The sequence below is a fragment of the Petaurus breviceps genome, unplaced genomic scaffold (assembly GCF_028583685.1).
Source record: "Petaurus breviceps papuanus isolate PSGF00001 unplaced genomic scaffold, PetGlider_PUasm1.0 176, whole genome shotgun sequence".
Lineage (NCBI taxonomy): Eukaryota > Metazoa > Chordata > Mammalia > Diprotodontia > Petauridae > Petaurus > Petaurus breviceps.
In genome coordinates, this window is record NW_027185771.1 from 26,578,872 (window position 1) to 26,601,701 (window position 22,830).

A 22,830-nucleotide genomic window follows, 5' to 3' on the forward strand; every position below is an offset into this window, starting at 1 on the left:
ATTTGGCCTAAGAACCCACCCCCAAGGGAAATTATTAAACATTTTTTAACACTGGCTCTTGTGTCTTAAGTGATATATGGAATGATTTTTTTCCAAGTTGGATCCCCAAGCTTCATACATTGCTAAAATCCATCTCATTGTCCAAAATCTGATTTTATCTAACACCTGAATAGTTCATTGGCAAAACTATCAAAGTATGAATAAATTATAGCAAAGTCTCTATATAATGCAATAGACCTTTCCCAGGTCTAGAACAGACATTTTTGCCTAGCAAAAAATGTTGTATAGATACCATAAATTCCAATGGAAGAAAGCATTCTCAAAGTGAGAACATTGGCATATATGGCCATGAATCAGCACCAATGGTAAAATTTCCAAATCCTTTATTTCAGAAATATGATTAAAACTGTTGGTAACTTTGTATTTCTGAAGTTATGGGAGAAGAGATTCAAAAACATTTACTTCTATGATATTTCAGCATGTTCCTCATAGTGCTGTTCTCTGGAGCCTTAGAGAACAATTTTAATCCCCTCAACATAGATGTATAAATTAGAAGGAAATGATTTTGATGTATTAAAGAAAAGTCCCCTTATTTATTAATGACTCTTACATAAATAAATGCTCTATTGACAATATCAAGTATCAAAGAAATCAAGATTATATGTAAAAATAATAATAGCAATGTGTGCTATTTGTTTCTGTGTATAGCTAGAGCACAGCTCTGATATCAGTATTTTAGCATATTTTCTACTAAAGAAATTCTTTCAACTGAAGCAAATCAGCCCTTTTACTTCAACTTATGTTCTTCAAGATGTGTCTAGTGTGGTTAGAGGCAAATGACTTACCCAGAGTGACACATTCAATATATATCAAAGTCAGGACTTTAATCTGCCTTTATCCACCCTGACTTACTACATATGGCATTCTGAATATTCTCCCTCTTCCTCTTCCTTTCTACTTTTCTTTCTCTGTCTCTCTCCTTCTTCTTTCCTCCCTCTTTTTTCTCTCCCTCCCTATCTGTCTCTGCCTGTCTTTGTCTCTTCTTACAGATGCAACCACATATAATTTAGAAATTTTGTCTACCATAATATAAAGGAAATATATGTAATTTGTTCTTCAGTTTTCTTACAAATATTTCAGGTTTTTGTAGACTCAATCTTCATAATCCATAAGTGTATGTTTGTTCATTAAAGAAGTTGTCCATCAAATTATGAAAAAATGAACAGTGGATAATAATTCAGCAGACAAGACAATTAATTCAAAGAGAATCCACTTACCTTAAAAAAGAAAACAATATTGTTATTTCATAAGCAGTGGCCATTCTTTTCATCGTGCCTTATGGGATGTTTTCATGAATAACTGTGAGGAATTAAAAAAAAAAGAATTCCTTAGTACTCAACCTTCTGATGAGAAATACCTCTGGGTCTAGCTAGAATAGTCCCTAGGTAACAGAAACACAGAGAGATGGAAACAAAACTGGAGAGACACACAGAGAGAATTTAGTGTGGGAGAGTAGAAACAGAGTCAAAATCCAGGAGAACAAACCATCATCTGGTCATCCAAAACAGTCTTCACAGTCTGAAATGTCAGTAAGGAGATTAAAACCATCAGTGACTATAGTGCAAGAAGAACATACTTTTATTTTTTGCTTTTTGGAGGGCATTTGGGGTTAAGTGACTTGCCCAAGGTCACACTGCTAGTTTTTGTGTTAAGTGTCTCAGATAGGATTTGAACTCAGGTACTCCTGACTCCAGGGCTGTTGCTCTATTCACTGAGCCACCTGCCCACCCCAGGATATAATTTTCTATTTAATTTTGTACCTTTCTTTTGGAGACTTAGGAGGAAGAGAGATCAAAGTTGACAATATTGTTTTTCATTAAAGCCTTTCTTTCAAGTAAAGGAAAGCTTGACACCATGAACTACTGGCTTTAAAGTAAAACAAGGAGAAGAAAATCTCTTGAGATGATGCTTTCCACTGTTTCTTAAGAATCTACCTACATCAAAATGTGTATCAGACACATCAAAATGTGGAATGAAGTTCTCACTCAGGTTTCTTTACACTAAATTTATATCTGAAAATCACAGAGTTTAACTCAGAAAAAAATCTGAATAAGAAGCTATAGGTTTTTGTTGTTAAACTAAAGGTTTTCTTTTCCTTTAGTGTTCTCTTTTGAAAAGGTGTTTTTTTTTTGTTTGTTTTCAATGACTACACTTCATTTGGAAATGAGACCAATTAGTGACTCCATCCATATACATCATTTCCATCCTAGCAGTCTGAAGAACACTGTCTGGAGGATTTAATTAAAGAATTTGCCCTGTTTGGGCTTCCTATCTTTTGAAGTGCTGACACCTGAAATTCCACTCTAGTGGACAGGTAGTCTTCCCCTACTTCTGAACTGTAGAGAACCAGGGGGGATAAGACATGTCTTCAATGCCTTGTTACCAGCTGCTTCAACTCTCAACTCTGGATGAAAATGCAAAATCTGAGGAAAAATCTTTTAAAGACAATCAACAGCCCTTTTATTCTGCAAACGGAATTAAAATGTAATTGTGTGTTTCTTCTCCACACAGTCCAATTCCATTATGAGATGTAACAATAGGGATTTTTTTTTCTTCAAATTATATTTTCAATAAAGTCTTCAGAGAGAATTCAATATGATTCTTGTTTCTATTGCGAGGCTGACCTAGACACAGGAATGCTCTTAGCATATCCCTTGAATCCTTCTGCTCTGATAGAATGTGGTAATATGTATTTGAATTTAAGACAAAACAAATAAAGCTGACCTCAATTGTACAGTCTTTTAAACATATATGTATATGATCAAAAGGGTGCTATATGCAGTGTGTCTGATACTTCAGAATTTTTGAGATTCAAAGGTCTGTGCCATCCTCGGTGACCTGGGAGGAATGATAATGTGGTCATGGCTAGAATGATAATTGCATCCATGTAACTACTTTGCATCCTTTCTCTCTCTTTCTCTCCCAAAGTATATTAAGACCTATATCCGCAGATGTATGTTTAGTCAAGCTGTTTAATGCAATGTATTAATCTTTAAAATGATTCAAGGACAAATACTGGTCTCTGTACACTGTGTGTCACACTGTAGGATGCTGAATTTCCTTGCATAATATCCCTCCTTTGAAGCATCTATTTTACCATTGAAACAAGGAGAGGGAAATATGTAAGGGTAAATTTCTCTCAAATGTCACCAAGCCAAGAGTCTTCCCTAGTAAAATCTCAGAAGATTTGGGCAGAGTAATTAACCTATGCTTATACTTCATCAATATACGGGCCTCTGATTAAAGAGACCAGAAAAAAGGTGGGGGGCTCAGGTCTACTGGGTTCTCTGAAATGTCACTGGATATACACAAAGAAGAATTCTATAATACAGGAAACTGTAAAAATATTGGGGGCTGTATTCATGGAAAAAAAATCTCCGAAACCAATGAAATCATGGAACTTGTTTGTAAACACCCTTACTTTTGGCAAATAGGGTACATTGCTTCTTTTTATAGGTTCACAGACTCTCCCACTTGAAGGAACCTTGAAGGCCACTGAGTTCAACCTAAATCTGAATAAAAATCCCCTTGACAACATACCTAGCAAGTGGCCTCCATTCTTTGTCTGAAGCAGCACTACTTCTGAGCCTCCCCAGCCCACTTGTGAGAGCTATTTTTTTTTTAGATTTTTTTTTTTTTTTGCTTTTTGGAGAGAGGGAAGGTAGGGCAATTGGGGTTAAGTGACTTCCCAAGGTCACGTGGCTATTTTTTTGTGTTGTCTGAGGCTGGATTTTAACTCAGGTCCTCCTGACTCCAGGGTTGGTGTTCTATTCACTGCACCACCTAGCTGCCTGTTGAGAGCTACTATGGTTAGAAGAGATTTTCCTTATAAGGCCCTTAACTTTGTCTCTTTGAATCTTGGTTGTCCTTTGCATTCCTTGACATTCTGAGCTCTAGGATCAAAGGATTATAACACAGTGTTGTGCTGGTAAATATTAAATAGCCAGCCCTCTAGAAAACAAAAACAAAAGAACATATGCATGACACCCTTGTAAGTTTAATCTGCATCATTAACATTTTATCCATTGTTTTCTTAAATCTAGACAACCAACAAAATGATAAATTGATAAGACAATAAATTTAGACTTAATTTGGAACATTTGTTAATTTCTTAGAGGTTCTTGCTCACATTGAAAATTTAATAAGTGACTCTTTAAAGTCCATAGCATCTGGCTCCATCACACCTCTGATTTCAGAACTACAGCTAGAAGCAATCTCAGTGGATTCCTGTTATGACCTTTTCATTTTAAAGATGGAGAAAATGAAATGCAGGGACTTTAGATGACTTTCAAAATATCCAATAGGTAGTAAGTGCTAGAGCCAGGAGTCACACTCACATTTGGTGACCCCAAGTCCAACTCTACACTTTTAACACTGTTCTTGCTTTATCAGCTACACTGCATTGTTGCTAGTTCTGGCCTTGGGTAGAACAAGTCTGTACTTTCTTCCAGGTGGCAGCACTTTAACAGCTGATTTAAGTACTTGCTGTGTAACAGGAACATGTTGCCCCAAGACTTCTCTACTCCAAGCTAAGCATCTCCAATTCTTTCACTTAATCATTCTGTGGCATGATTTGGACACTCTTCTTCACAGGCCTGGTTGTCCTACAGAGCCTCTCTAGCTTTGACCCTCCTAAACTCACATTCCTAACTTTGACCACTATGTCACTTGAGGAAGTTGATGTTTGCATTAGTTTTTTTTTTTTCCTGTCATATCACACTGTTGACTCAGTGAGATCACAGTCACTAAAAGACCTGTATGTTTTTACAGAGAAACTGCTTTCTGGCACAGCTCCCCTATCCTGTACCTTGAGAATTGATTTTTTGAAGCTAAATGTAAGGCATTATATTTCCATTTATTGCCTAAGAAACTTATTTAATAACTCTGGGCTTATCAATAAAATGAAGGTTCTTTAAAGACCATAGAATATCTAGCTCAATTTCTATTTTCCTATATTCTTTTTGGGGCAGCCAGGTGGCCCAGTGAATGGACACCGTGCCTGGAGTAAGAATAGACCTGACTTCAAATCCAGATTCTGATACTTACTAGCTGTATGACTCTGAGCAAGTTACTTAATTCTGTTTGCCTCGTATGTAAAAATGAACTAGAAAAGGAAATAGCAAACCACTCGGCTATCTTTATTAAGAAAACCCCAAATGGGGTCACAGAGAGTCGGATGGGAATGAAACAATACAACACCAAAAATATACATTTCATGACATCATAGTTTTCTGTGTGTTTTGTGTTTGTAAAGTTGGAAAACAGGCAGTGACATCTTGTCACAGCAGCTGTGGCTGGAGAATTAAGGAGCCACTAATGTGGGACTCAGTCTCCCTAAATTACATGTGGAAACATTTCATCTATGTTTCTGCTTCTTATAGTTCATATGAGATAATATATGTGAAGTGCCTTACATAATGCCAAACACTAATAGGTGCTCTATATATGCATGTTTCCATCCCTTCCTTTCACCCTTCATCTGCAAATGTATACTTGGAGGGTGTCTTTATGTAACGGAATACTATCTGGTGTGCTCAAAAAAAAAATCCCTATAATCTTTAATCAATATTAAAAATAAATCATAAGATTGTCAGTTTTATAGCTTGGAAGAGGTCATAGTAATAACCCATATTTCACCATGTATTCATTGTAACTTGGAGATATTGGTAATTTGTCAACGTTTCTCAGATGAGGAATCCTTCACATGTAGAGGTAAAGCTACTTGATGAATGCCCTACAGATGGCATCTCTTAAGGCATTTAACCTATTTGTTCTAACACCAGGACCGACATACCATTCCCTCCACTTTAAATCTCTCTCAGCCTTTTTAGAACAGTCTGAGGGAATGTAGCCTAATGCTTCTTTCCCTGCTGTGCTCCACCCAGTACCCTTGACCTTGTATCTAGTATACCATCTATGCCATGTGGTAATGAGGATAGTTATCAGATCCATTGCAGAGTTAATTAATTCTTAACTCCTCTAATGCTAAATGTTTAGAGGAAATTATTCATTCAGTAAAACTTTGCTGGAGGTTTCACCCTCCAGACACACTGCTGATATCCCAACATTCAGCTATTGAATAATTTGGAGTTGTTTTCTTTCTGAAATGTTAGTATGAAATCATATTAAATACCCTGGTTATTCCATTTGGGGAAAGTTTCACACGGAAAACAATATTATGGTTATGTTTTGCTTTCCTGCATAGATACAAATGGAAATACATCCTACCCTCCAGAGCTAGTTATATTTATATTCTGTTTTCCTTGCCTTCAAAGAAAGTTGTTTGTGGTTTCACTTTCAGGTTTAGTAGCAAATTCAAGTGTTTAAAAGATTTCAGAATGAAAATGACAGTAATTCCCTATTTTTTTTTTAACATGTGGAATTGGGCAGATTTATGATAATAGGTTTTAGGAAATCTTGGTAGTAATATCACAAAGTAAAATTCATGTGTAGAGGAGTAAGCCTAGATGAGGAAGAACCCAACCTTACCTTAGATACATTACATTATATAGAAACCTTATATTATCATTCAATCTATAACATATCACACCTGCCCATTTCCTCTTTTGTTTCTGTCATTATCTCTATCTTTCTGTCTCTTTATCTCTATGTATCTCAGCCTTTTTTCTCTTTGGCTATATCTCTGTGTCTCTCTGTTTCTCTGTCTCTGTCTCTCTTTCCTGCTACTCTTTTTTTTTTTTTTTTAAAGCAATCAGGGTTAAGTAACTTGCTCAAGGTTACACGGCCAGTTATTTCTGGGTGTGGTGCTGAGTGTCTGATCCTGGGATTCGATCTCCAGGTCATCCCAACACTGGAGCCGGTGCTCTTCCTTGCTGAGCCACCTGGCCGCCCCTCCCACTACTCTTTACTAGCCACCCACCTTACCATCTTTTCAGGCTACCATCTCATATCTCTCTAACCTAACCTTTAGCAAACACACTCTTATGGTGAAAAAAACTAAATAAAACAAAAAATGTCTAGACTTGGTGCCTCTGCTCTCTCCTCTGTCACTCACGTCTGAACATCTCTCAATCCGGCTTCTGAATTCAAAGCGATTTCTTAATCAGCAATCCTTTCCTCAACCCTCATTCTTATTGATTCCCGCACAGGATTCAGTTACAATCCTTTTCTCTTCCTTCCACTCAAGGTTTCACGCTACTGCTCACTCTTTCGATTCTCCTAGCTATCTGATTATCCTTCCATCTCCTTTCATAAATTATCATCCATAGCATAGTCTTCAACCATGGATTTATGCCGAAGGTTCTCTATTGGGCATTGAAAACTAGATGCCCTATTCATCTAACACAGAAAAGAATTGATTATTTTCCCCTCACAAACCACCCCTCTTCTAAACTTTCCTATTTCTTTTAAGTATTTTTAACATCATCTTTTAATTCTTTTAACATCATCATTCTTTTAGTAACCTAGGTTTGCAATCTTAGTGTTATACTCGACTCTTTCCTCTTACTGACCTCAAAAATACAATTAATTGCCAAATCCTTTACCTTTATGATATTCATTGAATCTGTTTCCTTTTCTCCACTTACATAGTCACTATGCTGATTAAGGCCTTCATCACCTCTCACCTGGACTATTACAAAAACTTTATTATTGATCTCCCTCTCTTAAATCTTTCCCACTCCAATCCATTCTTCACATAGTTGCCAAAGTGATTTTCCTAAAGCATAGATCTAATCATGTCACTCCTTTCTCAATAAACTCCATTGTTTCCCTATTACCTAGACACAAATTAAACACTTCTGTTTGGGCACTTAAATTCTTACAACCTGGCCTTAACTTATCTCTCCAACCTTGCTACCAAATACAATTCATACCCATGGCTAGGTGGCATAGAGGCTGAATCCTTGGGCCTTCAGTGAGGAGGACCTAATTTTACATTGGTCTCAAACATTTACTATCTGTGTGATCTTGGACAATTCACTTCACTCTGTCTATCTTGGCTTCTTCATCTGTAAAATCAGGAAAATAATAGCACTTATCTCCTATATTTGTATGAGGTTGAATCTGGAATTGAGTCTTCTTGACTCCATGTTCAGTGCTCTATCAACTACACGACCTACCTTTCTAGCAATATATCCATAAATATATCAATATACATATACACACCATATGTAAACACATGTATATACACATACAGACATGTATATATACATGTTTTGTGAATATGTATACATGTATATGCACGTATATACATAGAGAGAGATACATATACATACACAAAATATATTCACTGTGCACACTTTACTCTAAAATGTTAACTGTTTTTATTTTGGTCCAGACCTATGAATTCATTGTTGTAGGAAATTCCTGATAAGGAAACTCCCCAGTAGTGATTCTGAAGACTGAGTATTTAATAGCTTAGAAAGTTCCAAAAGAGCACTACCAGACATTCCAGGATCACATAATCAGTCTGTTTTAGAAGTAAACTCATATATTTTGAAGTCAGAGACTATCACTCTATCCATTATAATACATTTCCATTTTGTCTATTCAATCCCCATTTACAGATCCCCCGTACCCCCGGCAACACACACACACGCACACACACACACTACTCTCTTGTAGTAAAGAAAAGTGCTTATTAAAAACAAGAGATACCACAGTCACATAGATTAGCATAATGCAATTCCATAGCTGTAGATGTCATCTTAATACTGAGAAAAGAGAATTGTGTTTCTGAAGCTGTTCTCTAAGAAAAAGGTTGCTCATTGCATTTAGCACTAAATTAATTAGTGTCATTGTAATGTCATCACTGTAGTCATTGACTGGGTTATATTGTTCTCCAGCTTCTACTTTCCTTGCACTGAATGAATTTACATAATTCTTCCCATGTTTCTCTGATTTCCTCATAAATATCACTTCTTGGTGAACTGCTACATTTGTTAACGTGCATATCACAGTTTCTTTAGGCATTCCCCAGTTCATGGGCATTCACCTTGATTCAAATTGAAGATTCAGATTTAGAATATTCTATCCATAGCTGAGAACATAGTTAAAGTTTTGCTGACCTGATAACTTGATCTCTACTAGCTTAGTCACCAGGAATTTAGGGTCCTCACAATGATCTAAAGACTGTTGAAAGGAAGACTTTAGTGGACTTTATGTAATCCATTATGAAGTACTCAGAGAAAATATGAACATGACAATAGAAAAAAAGCAGCACAGACTCAATCTACAAAATTTGGAAGAGATCTTAGTTCATCTTTTGTCACCTTTCTCATTTTAAGGAGGATGAAAGTAGGGTCAGAGTGGTGAAAGGATTTTCATTGGATCACATAACATCTAGTGTCAAAGCTGGGATTCAGGCATAGATTCCCTAACTCCAAGACTACAGTGTACTTCCCCCATACCAGACTGCCTTGCAAAAGGACTACAATTCACTATCATCAGGCTAAATGTTGGACTCTCTAATTCAGATGTGTAGAGGACTGGGTGAAGGTAGCAACAAATAAACTGGTGATCTAATTAGGCTGCTCAAAATATCCAATAGCTTCTGGCATATTTACTGTGGCTTATATATTGTCACTGAATTATGCAGGAAGTTATAATGGTTCTGGGAGAATCTGGCTTAACAGATTCTTGGTTTTTATTAATTCATTGCTGCCTTTCTTTTTCCAATATATCCTACGGTTTTAAACACCTATCCTATAGATCTTCTTTTATTGTAGTCACTGCTGCATCTCCTTAATACTGAATTGTATGTATAACTGTTTCCCAATGTATATGCAAGTATTCTTGTTGGTATCTTTATGTTGTATGTTAGGCTTTTGTGCTGTATCTGTTGTGTATTTAGGAAGAATAATTATTTAATTAACTTCCCCCCCTCCTCACTCAGTTTGCCATCCTAACTAAATAGACTGCCATTTCCCCTTGGTTTTGACCTTCTAGGCACTTGCATTCCATTTGACTCAACCAAAACAATTTAAATTCAATTTGCAAGTCAAATGTCAGGAGCCACTTTTCAAAAAGATGTACTATATACTGATCTCTTCATTCATTAATTTGGTCATAAAAGAAATCACACTTATGTAGCATGTGTCTTTATTAACCCAGGTTCCTTGCCACTTTACTGCAGGCCTCTCAGACTGTCTTGTTAGTCACAGACCATAGCTAAATAATTTCAGACAAATAGGGCTAGTACCATCCCTTTCAATAAAGTCACTTTGTCATACATGTATCAAATGTGCAACTTCTGGATCTGGATCCCAAAAGACAGATAAGCTGCAATGCATTAAGCCAAATAGACAAATGGCATTATCCCAAGCATAAGAATATCTTAGTAATTAACCATATGATTTGATCAATGTTGATAACCAATATGTATCATTCAGAAATAATAAATACTAATAATAAAGTGCCTTAGGGTTTACAATGCAGTTATATTTATTATCTTGCTTGATGAGGTAAGTTCTGCTGGGCTGTGCTTGTTATGTTCATTTTGTTATTGTTGTTATGTTCCAGTCATAACTGACTCTTTTTGACTCCACTTGGGGTTTTCATGGCAAAGATATTAGAGTAGTTTGCCATTTCCTTCTACAGTTCATTTTATACATGAGGAAACTGAGGTAAACAGGGTTAAAATGACTTGTACAGTGTCATACAGTTAATTAAGTGTCTGAGACTGGATTTGATCTTAGGTTCTCCTGACTCCAGGCCTGCTACTCTATCTGCTACACCACCTAGTACATATATGGAAACTGAGACATAGAGATGGGAAGTGATTTGTTCAAGGTTGCTCGGTTTTCCAGTATTAGAAGTGTAGTTTACAGAATGGCTAGGTGGCTCAGTGAATAGAGCACTGGCCCTGGAATCAGGAGGACGTGAGTTCAAATACAGCCTCAGGCACTTAACACAAAAACTAGCCATGTGACCTTGGGCAAGTCACTTAACACCAACTGCCCTCCAAAAAGCAAAAAAAAAAAAAAAGAATTGTAATTTAAACCTAAATCTTCTGAGTTCAAGTGTATTGCTTCTCCAGAATCATTACAGTCAGACATTCTGGTTTCAAGGATATATGATTATCTCAGTGTATGTGCTCACTCTGCTAATGTAGTTTTCCATGATGTAATACACAGAGGGACCTTGAAGTCATATGACCTGAGTTGACAAACCAACTGTGCTTCCTAATCGATTATATTTTTGGGTAAGTCTGTCTACTTCCCTGAGGCGTGATTTCCTGGCCTTTAAAATGAGGGGTTTGGACTATGTGATTCAGTTGAGGTCACTGGTGTCTCATCTTATGAACTTATATATGCCTTAGTACCTATAAGATGTTTTTTTGTGACTTTGCTTTTTTAACCCTCTTTACAACTATTTGCCTCCTGCACTTAGCTAGAATTGTCTCAGAATGGCAGGCATGCAATCTGTCCACCTTAATATTCAAGAATCTAAAATCACTGCCATGTGATATATAGCAATATATATATATTTCTTGATTTCTGGTACTTAGTTTCCAAATAAGTGCATGCACACAGTTGTTAACTATTTATAGACATTTTTCCTAGTATATAAGAAAAGTTGGAACATATCTCAGAACCTATCCCATATTACTTTCAAACACAGTACAAAAGCTTGTTAATATACTCCCTTATAAATGGAAATCATGACTTGGTTTGGTGTAATGTAATGAATACTAGATTTAAAGTCTGAGGGCATGGGGTTTGAATTCTGTCATCTTGATCAATTTATTTTCCCTTGCTCAGTCTCTGTTTCCTTATTTTGTTATCTTTTTTATATAAAATGAAACTATATTGGCAAGATGCTAGTATACTTAGGTAAGTTTTTAATTGTTTGAAATTCCCTTCTTTATGGGCAATATTAAGTTGAGGAGCTTGGCAACCAGGTGGCTGGGCCTAGAATCAGGAAGACTTGAGTTCAAATTTGGCCTAAGATATGTACTAGTGACTCTGGGCAAGTCAAGTAACTCTTTTTGTCTCATTTTCCTCATCTGTAAAATGAGCTAGAGAAGGAAATAGCAAATCACTCCAATATCTTTGCCAAGAAAACCCCAAATGGGATCACAAAGAGTTGGACACATCTGAAAATGACTGAACAACAAAGTTGAGAAAGTTTATAGGAGATTACTTCAATGATCAGTCTCATGTTGATATACTATTTTACTGAAAAAAACTCAAGTTTCTTAATTGATGGTATGCTTATAAAAATTAGTAGATGACACAAAGCTAGGAATAATGACATTCATTAAATGACAAATTCAGGTATCAGAAAGGTTTTAACATGGTAGAACAATGGACCAAATTTATCAAGATGCAATTTAATAAGGAAAAATGTAAAATTCTTTATTTGGGTGCAAAAACTAAACTTTTTAATTGTGACTATGGAATTATACATGAGTCTGGAGAATCATTCATGGAAAATAATTGCTTTTACAAAAGATATGGTAGTTTTAGTAGATAGTGTAATAGTCAATAATCTTAAAAGGAATTCAAAAAAAACTATTATTACCCTAGGATAAATTAGGATAGATATAATGCCTAGAGCAAGAGAAGTGAATGTTCCAATGTATTCTAGTCATATTGTGCCTACTATGTTTGATTTTGTACAAAATAAATTTTAGGAATGTTATAATAAACTGTATTATATCCAGAAGAGGACAACTAGATAGTGAGAGGGTTGGAAACCATATCTTTCCTGAATCTGCTGGGGAAAATATTTAGTCTGGAGAAGAGGAAACATTGGGAGACTCTGATAGTAACCTTCAATAATCAAATGAGCTAAAATGTGCAAGAAATTTATTATTAATTAAGAAGAGAAGATAGAGAAAAGAGAAAGATGATAGCTGTAAATTATTTGAATGGCTCTTATATAAGTACAGTGACTGTTCATTCTGTGTTATCTCTTCCAACTCTCACATTCTGCAATTCTACAAATAGACTAATTTGTGACCCCAGATAGATACAATGGATGGAAGTCTGAATGAAACAGATTTAAACTTGATGTAAGGGGAAAAAAAAGAACTGAAAAGAAAATAAATTTGGTCAAAAAGTCACAGGAAATATCTAATCTTCCCTCATGGGATATCTTTAAGTAGAAGTTGGATGAGTGACAAATTATTTTTTTTTTGGGGGGGGGGTTGATGGGGCATATGGAGAGGATACTTTTTCAGGTTACTTATTAAGATAAAGGTTGGAGAGTAAGAGCACTAGCTCCAGTGTTGGGATGACCTGGAGATCGAATCCCAGGCTCAGACACTCAGCACCACACCCAGAAATAACTGGCCGTGTAACCTTGAGCAAGTTACTTAACCCTGATTGCTTAATAAAAAAAAAAAAAAGATAAAGGTTGAAAGTTTCTGATGTCCATGCCTTCCAACTAACATGTATTCAAGTTTTATTATTCTGTTTTCTAACATCCTGTATTTCAAAGCCTCTTCCAGCTCAGGTCCTACTATTGAATCTACTATAAGGACAGAGAATTCAATGCTTTTTAAGGTTGAATATTCTATTTAAGGATTAATAACGTAAAAAAAAAACCCTTAAGTGCAACTTTAATCTTCTGCTTTATACCTTTTGTCCATTGTTCTCAGTTCTTAACATCTAAAACTATATAGATGATTTATTTTAGCTCTTCTATATTACAGCATTTCTGATGTTTGTAAATAGACATTACCTCTGAAAGCTGATGCAATTTTTTTTAATTCAATACTTTTGAAGAACCCACCCTGCCTTCACCAATAGTACCTTCCTCCCTCCACCTCCACCTAAAAAATAATGTTGGGCAAAACCATCTGATAAAGCCTTTGTGACCAATATAATATGTATTTGCAAATGTGATTTACTATTTCTTAACAGAAAGTAAAAAGAGTATCAATATCACTCATTAACCACTGAAATTGATCATTATATTTAACATGTGTTGTTTTTATTACAATGTTGTCTAATTATGTTTTAGTACTTGCATTTGCTGTTCTTATGTTCTTTTCTTTGGATACCATATAATTTTTTCTCATGTATATCTGAATTCCATACTGTGTGATAATATTAACTTATAATCATATACAACAATTTATTCAGTTGTTGCCCAGTTGATGGCTATATAGTTTGTTTCAAACTTTATTATTACAAAAAGTGGTACTTGAGTATTTTGGGATACATACTGGACTTTATTTCTATTATTAACCTCTGTGGGGGGTAAATGATCTTGACACAGCTAAATCAAACAGTATAAAAATGATTTTCCCATATAATTCTATTTTTTTTCAGAATTTCTGGACTTTTTCACAGCTCTATCAAGATTCTATTAATATATCTATCTTTCCTTGAATTATACAACTTGGATTTATTTATATAATCATAGATGTAGTGCCAAAAGAAAGGATATTTATATGTATTTATAGGTAACATATATATATATATATATAATCTATAGCATTCCTTTTATAGATGATGAACTGAGATCCAGAGAGGTATGATTTACCCAATATACAAATGTTAGAATGTAGAATTTGAACCCAGGTCCTCTAATGACAAATTCAGCGTTCTTTTCACTGCACATACTGCCTCTTGACTTTTTCTGTTTGTTACATTCTTTTAAATTTAGATGAGTATAAGAAGAAACACCACATCTATACCAATTTGTATTTAATTTAGTATTATTAGTGCTTTAATAATTTGTTTCTTGTTAATTTTGATTTTTAAATGTCCTCTGAAAATGGTTTATCTACTTTGATCACTTATCTTTAGATGGTCAGAGAGAAAAGCTTTATATGTTCCTAAATTTTTCAGTAAGTTTTAAATTTCAAATTTTATGAGATGTCTAATGAAAAGAATTTTGTTTTCTACTTTAATTACATTTATTAAAATATAACATTTTCAAATTATTCTCCCTCCCCCCCAAAAAAAATAAAACCTTTCCTCCAAGCACATTTTTTAAAGATATTATAATCCGATCTTCCAGGTTCACAATCACTGTGAAATATCAGGTTCTAGCTGAGTGTCTTACATGTAGTAGGTACTCAATAAATTTTGTTGTTAGTCTTTTTTTTTCCCCTTTCCCTTAAACTCCTTATTGTCTTACTCCAGATACTTGCATACATATGCATCTTAATTTTAGACACACACACACACACACACACACACACACACACACACACTTTTTCCCCAGATGTTTCCAAATGTTAACCCATCATTTCAATCTTAATTTAAATTCAACTTGGTCATATATGTTGTTATTATATTCCTCTAGACTTCTAAAATTGCATTTTACATGTGTGTATATATGCCCATTTTTAATGTGGGTTTATAAGTCTCTTTCTGTTTCATTTTCCTATGATCGGGTTATACAGATAATTTTTGTACTTAATTTTTATTTTATTTAATTTTAAATTTATTTTTTAGTTTTCAACATTCATTTCCACAAGATTTTGAATTACAAATTTTCTCCCCTTCTCTTTCCTACTCCACACCACAAGAAAGCAAGCATACTTGAATACCCCTTCCCCCAATCTATTCTCGCTTATGTCATTCCCCACCCCCCCTTACTTTCTTGTAGGGCAAGATGGATTTTTATACCCCATTGCCTATATATCTTATTTCCAAGTTTCATATAAAAAAACAATTTTTAACATTTATTTTTAAAGCTTTGATTTCCAGATTCTTTCCCTTCTTGCCTCCTCACCCACTCCCACTGGGAAGACAAGCAATTCAATATAGGTTGTACATGTGAGAATTTTCTTGTTCTATTTTCCAAACATATTTCTTCTTTTAAAATTTTCCATCTCTTCTAACTGTTGCGGTTTTAGAAGTTGTTTAGTCATTATTTGTGTGATTCTTTTAGTTAAAATTTGTAGCTTATTATCTGGTTATTATAGCATTTCCCTCTCAATTAAAGACTTCATTTTTTTCTTGTTAAATAGCTGTTTACTGCATTATTTCATTTAAGAAGTGTTTGCTTAGTATTTTTGGTTATTGTTGTTGTCGTCATAGTCTGTCAATTTTACTGTTAAGTTTTTTTTTTTTATATGAAAATCTTAATCATCTCCTGTTTCTTTGTAGTTGTGTTTATTTCACTCAAGTTGTTCCATTTCTTGCTTGGACATGACTTTTCATTCTATCATATTCTACCATGTTGCTTTATTTCCCTTTATCTCCCATTCATTGATTTGTTGTTGTTACCTTATTTTTGGTGCCTTTTGTACTCTTTTTTGGGTATAGAAGGTAACTCATGATTACAACTCACTTTTTACTTATTTATCTTCCCAGAAGCCTGCTGTATTTCTGTCAAGATAGCGTTGAAATGTAAATTCCTTGCAATTAGAGATTAGTTCTCCCTTTATATTTGCATTCCCAGTGCTTAGGAGAGTGCCTGGCATTTAGAAGGCTCATAAATGTTTGGTGACTTTTCGAGTCAGTTCAACATTAAAATAATCTTTCCCCCATTCTAGGATATTGACTCTCCCATACATAGTATTGGAGTTAGACAAGTTAGACAGCCTCTTTTTGTCAAAGGGTTGATGAGCTCAGCCGAACTCCTGTTGGATATTGAGGTGTTTGTGGGGAGGGAGAGGTAGACTGAAAAATACTGATAGAATTGTGGAGCTCAGAGCAGGACACCTGGGGCCATGAATAGTGACCTAAAAATGAGGAGTTACTGGGCACTTATAAGAACTAAGCTGGACTGGCAACATGATATTCTGTCTTATATATGTATCCATGTATATATGTATTACATGATTTTCCATAGTCATTGCCTTCTGGTGAGTTTTTTTTCCTATTTCTTGTTTTTGCTTTTGTTAGTTTTATATATATAATTTAAATTATTTTGATTCCTTACATTCTTTTTTTTAATATGGTGAGGGTAAGCTAAGATCAAATATATACTATAATTTGATTATATTCCTAATGGTGAAAGGGACCTCCAAGACATTCTAGTTCAAGCCAAACGTGAAAACCAATCCTCACTACAATAAACCCAATATGTGGTGTTCCCATATTTACTTGAAGGCCTTCAATGAAGTAAAATGGGATATTGCCCAATGCCTTCCATTATACTTTGGCAGAACACTAATGTTTAGGCAGCTTTTCCTCACCTTACCTAAAGCTTAAATGATATTCATCACAACGTATATCAGTTGATTCCCTGACCAAATTAAACCTGATTTGTTTTACATTCTGAGGGTTATAAGAGTGGAATAATTAACTATACTTATGAAATCACAAATCACCAAGACATTTAAATGTCTTTGGTTCCTTCAACTGATTTTGACATGGGAAGAACATGAAGGCATTTACTTCCCTAGGTGCCCTCCTTTGAGCATTTTTCAACTCATCAATGACTTTTTTGGAATAGGGTATCCAGGATTGAATAAAATAAGACAGATGAAGTCAGAGAAATTTAATGGACAGCAGTAATCTAAATTTTGTCACTCTGGAAACTATCCCTCTTTAAAGGTAGCTTATTTGGTTCCTCCACTAAATATTTCCAGATCTGTCAATAGATCTATGTAGCTAAGTGGTGGAATGGATAGAATGATGGACCTTGAGTCAGGATGACTCAAATTTAAATCTGGCCTCAGGAATTAGCTTAGTGATCCTGGGCAGGTCACATAATCAATGTCTGCCTCTACTGTATGAAGGGGATAGTAAATAGTACCTACTCCTAGTTGTGGCTACTTCTGCCACTAATACAAATTGCATCATGATTTCACATGCAATAAATAGCTCCTCCAATAAGTGTTCTGCCTGAAAATTTATCAGTCTGTAGACACCCTACCAAGGAGGCTCATTAGATGTTAATTTATTTATCCTTAGATGACAACACACTATCACAACCTATACTTAAACCTTGAACTCTGTTTTTTTTTTTAAAGTAATCAGGTTAAGTAACTTGCTCAAGGTTACACGGCCAGTTATTTCTGGGTGTGGTGCAAAGTATCTGAGCCCGGATTCGCTCCCAGGTCATCCTGACACTAGAGCCGGTGCTCTTACTTACTGGGCCACCTGGCCGCCCCTTAAACCTTGAACTCTTTCTACTTTTCTGGGATCTATCAGAGATCCACTTTTCCACAAAAATATTTTTTTGAAGTTTTACATAGTTTATTTATGCTCTGGTGAAAAATTATCTTCACGTATAAGCATAATCTATAGTGCCTTTTATTCCTTCTTTTTGCCAGCAATGACATTTGCCTTTACACCTGACTTTCTTCACTCTGTTCTTGTGTTCCTTTTGCTGCTTTCTTCATGTCTTTTTTTTCTCTTATAGGCCATGCCTTGCAAGTCTGTGCTTTAGTTCATATTTCTTTGCATAGTCAAAGGAATCATAAATCATGCCAAAGCCTGTTGTTTTACCGTCACCAAAATGGGTTCTGAATACAAAGACAAAAATGACATCTGGAGTTGTCTTGTACATCTTGGACAATTTTTCTCGAATTTCAGTCTTGGGCACTGTGGCCTTTCCAGGATAAAGGACATCTATAACCATCTGTTAACGCTGAAGAAGTCTGTTTGTCATGAACTTCTTGGTTCTGATGGTTACAGTGTCATTCATGGTGGTAGCCGGCTCCTTGAGCAGCAGGAGAGAGAAAGGAATTTAGATTTTTTAGGAGCCAGATGTGGAAGTTAAAAGTTCCCTTTTGAGATCATCTCAACATAATAGACTTACATCCATACCCTCTAAGTAGGCTCCTTTTAACAGTCCTAGTGATAATGTTCTGAAGGGTTACATGCATCATCTTTGATACAGGGATGTGAACAGTTTAGTTTTGGTTAGTCTCTTATGATTTCTCACTATAGTTACCTCTTCATGCTTGCATATTTTGTTTGAAAGTCAAAATTTCTATTTAGTTCTGGTCTTTTGCTTAAAAGTTCTCTATTTCATTAAATGCTCATCCCCTCCCCCCATATTATTATACTTATTTTTGCTGGGTAGGTTATTCTTGGTTGTAATCCTAGTACCTTTGCCTATGGAATATCATATTAAAAGTCTCCTGTTCCTTTAAGGTGGTAGTTGCTAAATCTTGAGGCTAAGGGCAGCTTCATAGTATTTGGGAGTTCTGGATTTTGGCTATAATATTCCTGGGAGTTTTCATTTGGGGATTTCTTTTAGGAGGTAATGTTTACTTTGTCTCTGGTTCTAAGATATCTGGGCAATTTTCCTTCATAATTTCTTGAAATATGATATATTAAATAAATAATTTAAAAATATGCTTTTTTTTTTTCTGGGGGCTGGGGGGCGGAACACCCGGTGCATGACTTTCAGGTAGTTCAATGATTCTTAAATTTTTTCTTTATTTTCCTACGCGATATTTCACTTTTTTCTCTATTTTCAGTATTTTGACTTTTGTTTTATCATATTGTGATGTCTCACATAGTAATTTGCTTCCATATGGCCTATTTTAAGTTTTAAGGCATCATTTTCTTCAGTGAGGTTTTGCACTATCATGAAGTACTTGTCTTGGAAGGCCCGCTTCTCAATAAGCCACATGACAGTGTTGGATAATCCCAGCATGGTAGCAATATCCAGGATCTTCTTCTGAGTGTCCTTCAGGGTCATACTCTGTGCCCTCAGTCCCTCCAGAATACTGTTCCTGCCTCCAATGAGATCATCCATGCCATGGTGAACTTTCTGGAGGGAGGAATTAAACTGCAGTGATTCATCCATGGGTATGGTGGTATCAGAGTCATTCGTGGTGAAGGTTCTTGCCAGAAGTTCTTCTTGCTGCCTCTCCTGCTGCTCCCTTAAATACTGCTGATGCTGGAAGTTCCTCAGTGCAGTCTGCAGGTGCTGGACATCATGCTTTAACTGGTCAACGCGGAGCTTGGCATTCTGGCGCTTATTAGGTGGCTCTTTGCAGGACAAAATCTCCAGGTGTTCCAGGCTGCTGAATATCTGGTCTATCTTTGCTTGGATTTCATTTTCTACTAGGTGCAAAGACTCCTTGTCTGACGTCTCCAGGCGTCCCATGTGAGACTGGATCTCATGTGGGTCTGTTGGTACAGTGGCTCCATTGCTCTGTCCTGCCAGCTCCCGGTTCCCCTGAACACTCCACAACAATTTTTGAGTCTCTAAGGGTCACTACTGTCAAGTCATACTTTAAGGGAAGACACTTTACAATATATGAAGGAAAAGGAAAAAAAGTGCAACTCATTGATTTCACCTCTGTTTTCATGTAATAGAGAAGGTGTTGATGGTATTTCCCAATCAGGTTATGTGATGATTATATCTGGTCTAACATCTAGGTCCTTAATTGTGGCAGGTGGACACTTAAATGGACTTTAAAGATGTTTTTGTTGTTGAATAATATTAACTTCATTCCAAAGAAAATATACAAATTTCCAAGTACTTTTATCAAAACCTAGTGAGTTGAAGTGTCTACTACATATTACACTTCTGTACTCTTATGTTTTTCAAATTGGTACTGCAAGGTAGCTAGAACAAATAGTATGCCAATTTTGCAGATGAAGAAATTGAGGTTCAGAAATTTTAAGTGACTTTTCTGCCTCTATGTGTGTGTGCATGTGTGGGGAGACAGAGAGGGAGACAGAGACAGAGGGAGACAGAGACAGAGAGACAGAGAAAGACAGAGACAGAGAGAGATAGAGACAGAGGGAGAAAGAAACAGACAGAGAGAGACAGAAAAAGACAGAGACAGAGAAAGAGAGAAAGACAGACACACAGAGAGACAGAGAGAGACAGAGAAAGAGAGAATTAAAGTTGACTAGGGGTGTGTAATGCCATGCACTAGCAGCTTTCCAGAAGAATGCTACTGTGAACAGCTTTTAAGTTTCTGATTGAACAGTATAGGGAACACCCTATTTATTCCATCAAAAGCAAAGCAAAGCATTCACAGAAAATCTAGGTACAGCATTCACAATATTACAATTTATCACAGAAGTGAGTATTCACAAAAGCTTGTCATTAAAATGGCCACATAGTTTTCACCAAAGTGATCACAATATTTAGAACAAAGAACAATCATCTCAAAGTACGATAGTCAAAATCTTACAATCATGGGGCACGTTAAATTAACTCAATCAGTCACTTATTCAGCAATCAGTTACTAAGTATCATTAATCACTAAGTAAAATCATTAGAAAATATAGCTACCCTCCACCCCTAGGTGACTAGTAAAGTACAATTTCATCATTAGTCAGTACCCATGGAGAGGTCTTTTCATCTTGACTTGGGGGCAGTTCTCAGATTCTCTGGATCCCCTTCCATGGTCCCAGATTCTACCTGGATTCACCAGACTGTCACCTGGGTTCAGTGGCAGATAGCTCCCAGTTCCTTGTCCAGCTCTCTTGGTAGGTCCTGCTCCACACTGAAGTTCACAGGGTCCAGTCCATCTCAAGTCCTTCACAATTTCTGCTTCTGGGAATTCAAGGCTCAACCAAGCCACAAACAAAGTCCCTGCATCCCTGTGATGCTTCCTCAATCTTCTGCAGCACGTTCAAAAAATCAGAATCACCTTATCCAGCCTTCGGCTCCTGGGCTCCTGTTCAGAAAAAGCTCCACCACCACAAGTTCTCAGGATATTCTTTCTCAGTTCTCGATTCTCTCTTCTGTAGCTGCTCTACCTCCAGATTATTGTCCCAAGAAATTCTGACTGTCCCTTCCTGGGGTTTTTCCTTATATACACACAGCATTAGTTTCCTGTTTCAGCCAACCTCTTCCTGTTATGTCAGCAACAGGAGACAGGAGTTCATATTTACTGTTTCCCCAGCAAAATCTTGATCAATTACTAAGTTCAAAGTACCTGCTTGCTACCTTTGCCAACACAAAGGGATCTTCAAATTCAAATTACAGAGATAAATGTCTAGCATGGGAACAACGTGTAATGGTATAGATAGAGGAATGAGATGAAAAGTCTCTCTGTGTGAAATAACCTTTTACTCAGGTATTTGGCTATAAGCTTCATACACTTATTGAAACACCTCATCACTTTTTTCCTTGTTCTCTTCTTTTCAAAATACATTTTCAATAGGAGAGATATAACCTTTTGTAGAAACTTCATGCAATCTCACTCCTTTTCTCTCATATTGCAGGGATCTTCCTTCCTTCTCCCAAAACCAGCTACAACCGTAAAAACAACAAAATGACAATAAAAACTTGATATTTAGAGAGTTTTACAATGAAGGAAACAAACACACACACACACACACACACACAAGCACAGAGTAGGGTTTTTTTTTCTCATTTATTTACTTATTTTTAATGCCTGCCCTAAAGCAAGAAGGTGGAGGGATCTGGCATGACTTTAGTATTAGAAACACTCTAAAGTTTCTTTTGCAGTCAAGGAGATAGCTCTCTTCCTATATTCATTTTTATATTCCTGCTTCAGTCTGTAGGTTATTATTATGGGATGTCAAAGAAATAGAAATGTGCAAGGACAGCATCACATACAAATAATGTCAAGTACCAAAAGACACAAGCATCATTATGATTTGTATTAATTACATTTTCAAGAACAATTCTCATCTTCTGTTTTGACCTGTAGCATGTGAAATCTTTTACCAATGTTCCATGAGCTAATTAAATGTGCTCCAACGTGTCACAGACATTCTCCAAATAGAGCACAGCTATTTATTGTCTGCTCTCAGGGACTGTTCCCTTGCATGCTGTGTCTGCCTTCTAGGTCATGTAAAATAAAGATCCTTGGATCATTGGGTACACCATGGCTTAATATCGTTTGTAGATATCCTTCTTCCCAAAAGCATTGTATAATGGGGCATAACCAAAGGAAAGCCATAGAACATATTAAACAAATGAGCACATCATGTCAGGTTGACTGCT

At 35.9% G+C, this 22,830-nt stretch overlaps 1 protein-coding gene and 1 pseudogene across 1 annotated transcript in view; one reads left to right on the forward strand and one right to left on the reverse strand.

Moving 5' to 3' along the window:
- Positions 1 to 22,830, forward strand: part of CDH8 (cadherin 8) — a 527,584-nt gene that overhangs the window by 501,506 nt on the left and 3,248 nt on the right. The gene's annotated exons all lie outside the window — the stretch shown is intronic.
- LOC138159509 (Golgi SNAP receptor complex member 2 pseudogene) lies at positions 19,363 to 20,045 on the reverse strand (annotated as a pseudogene).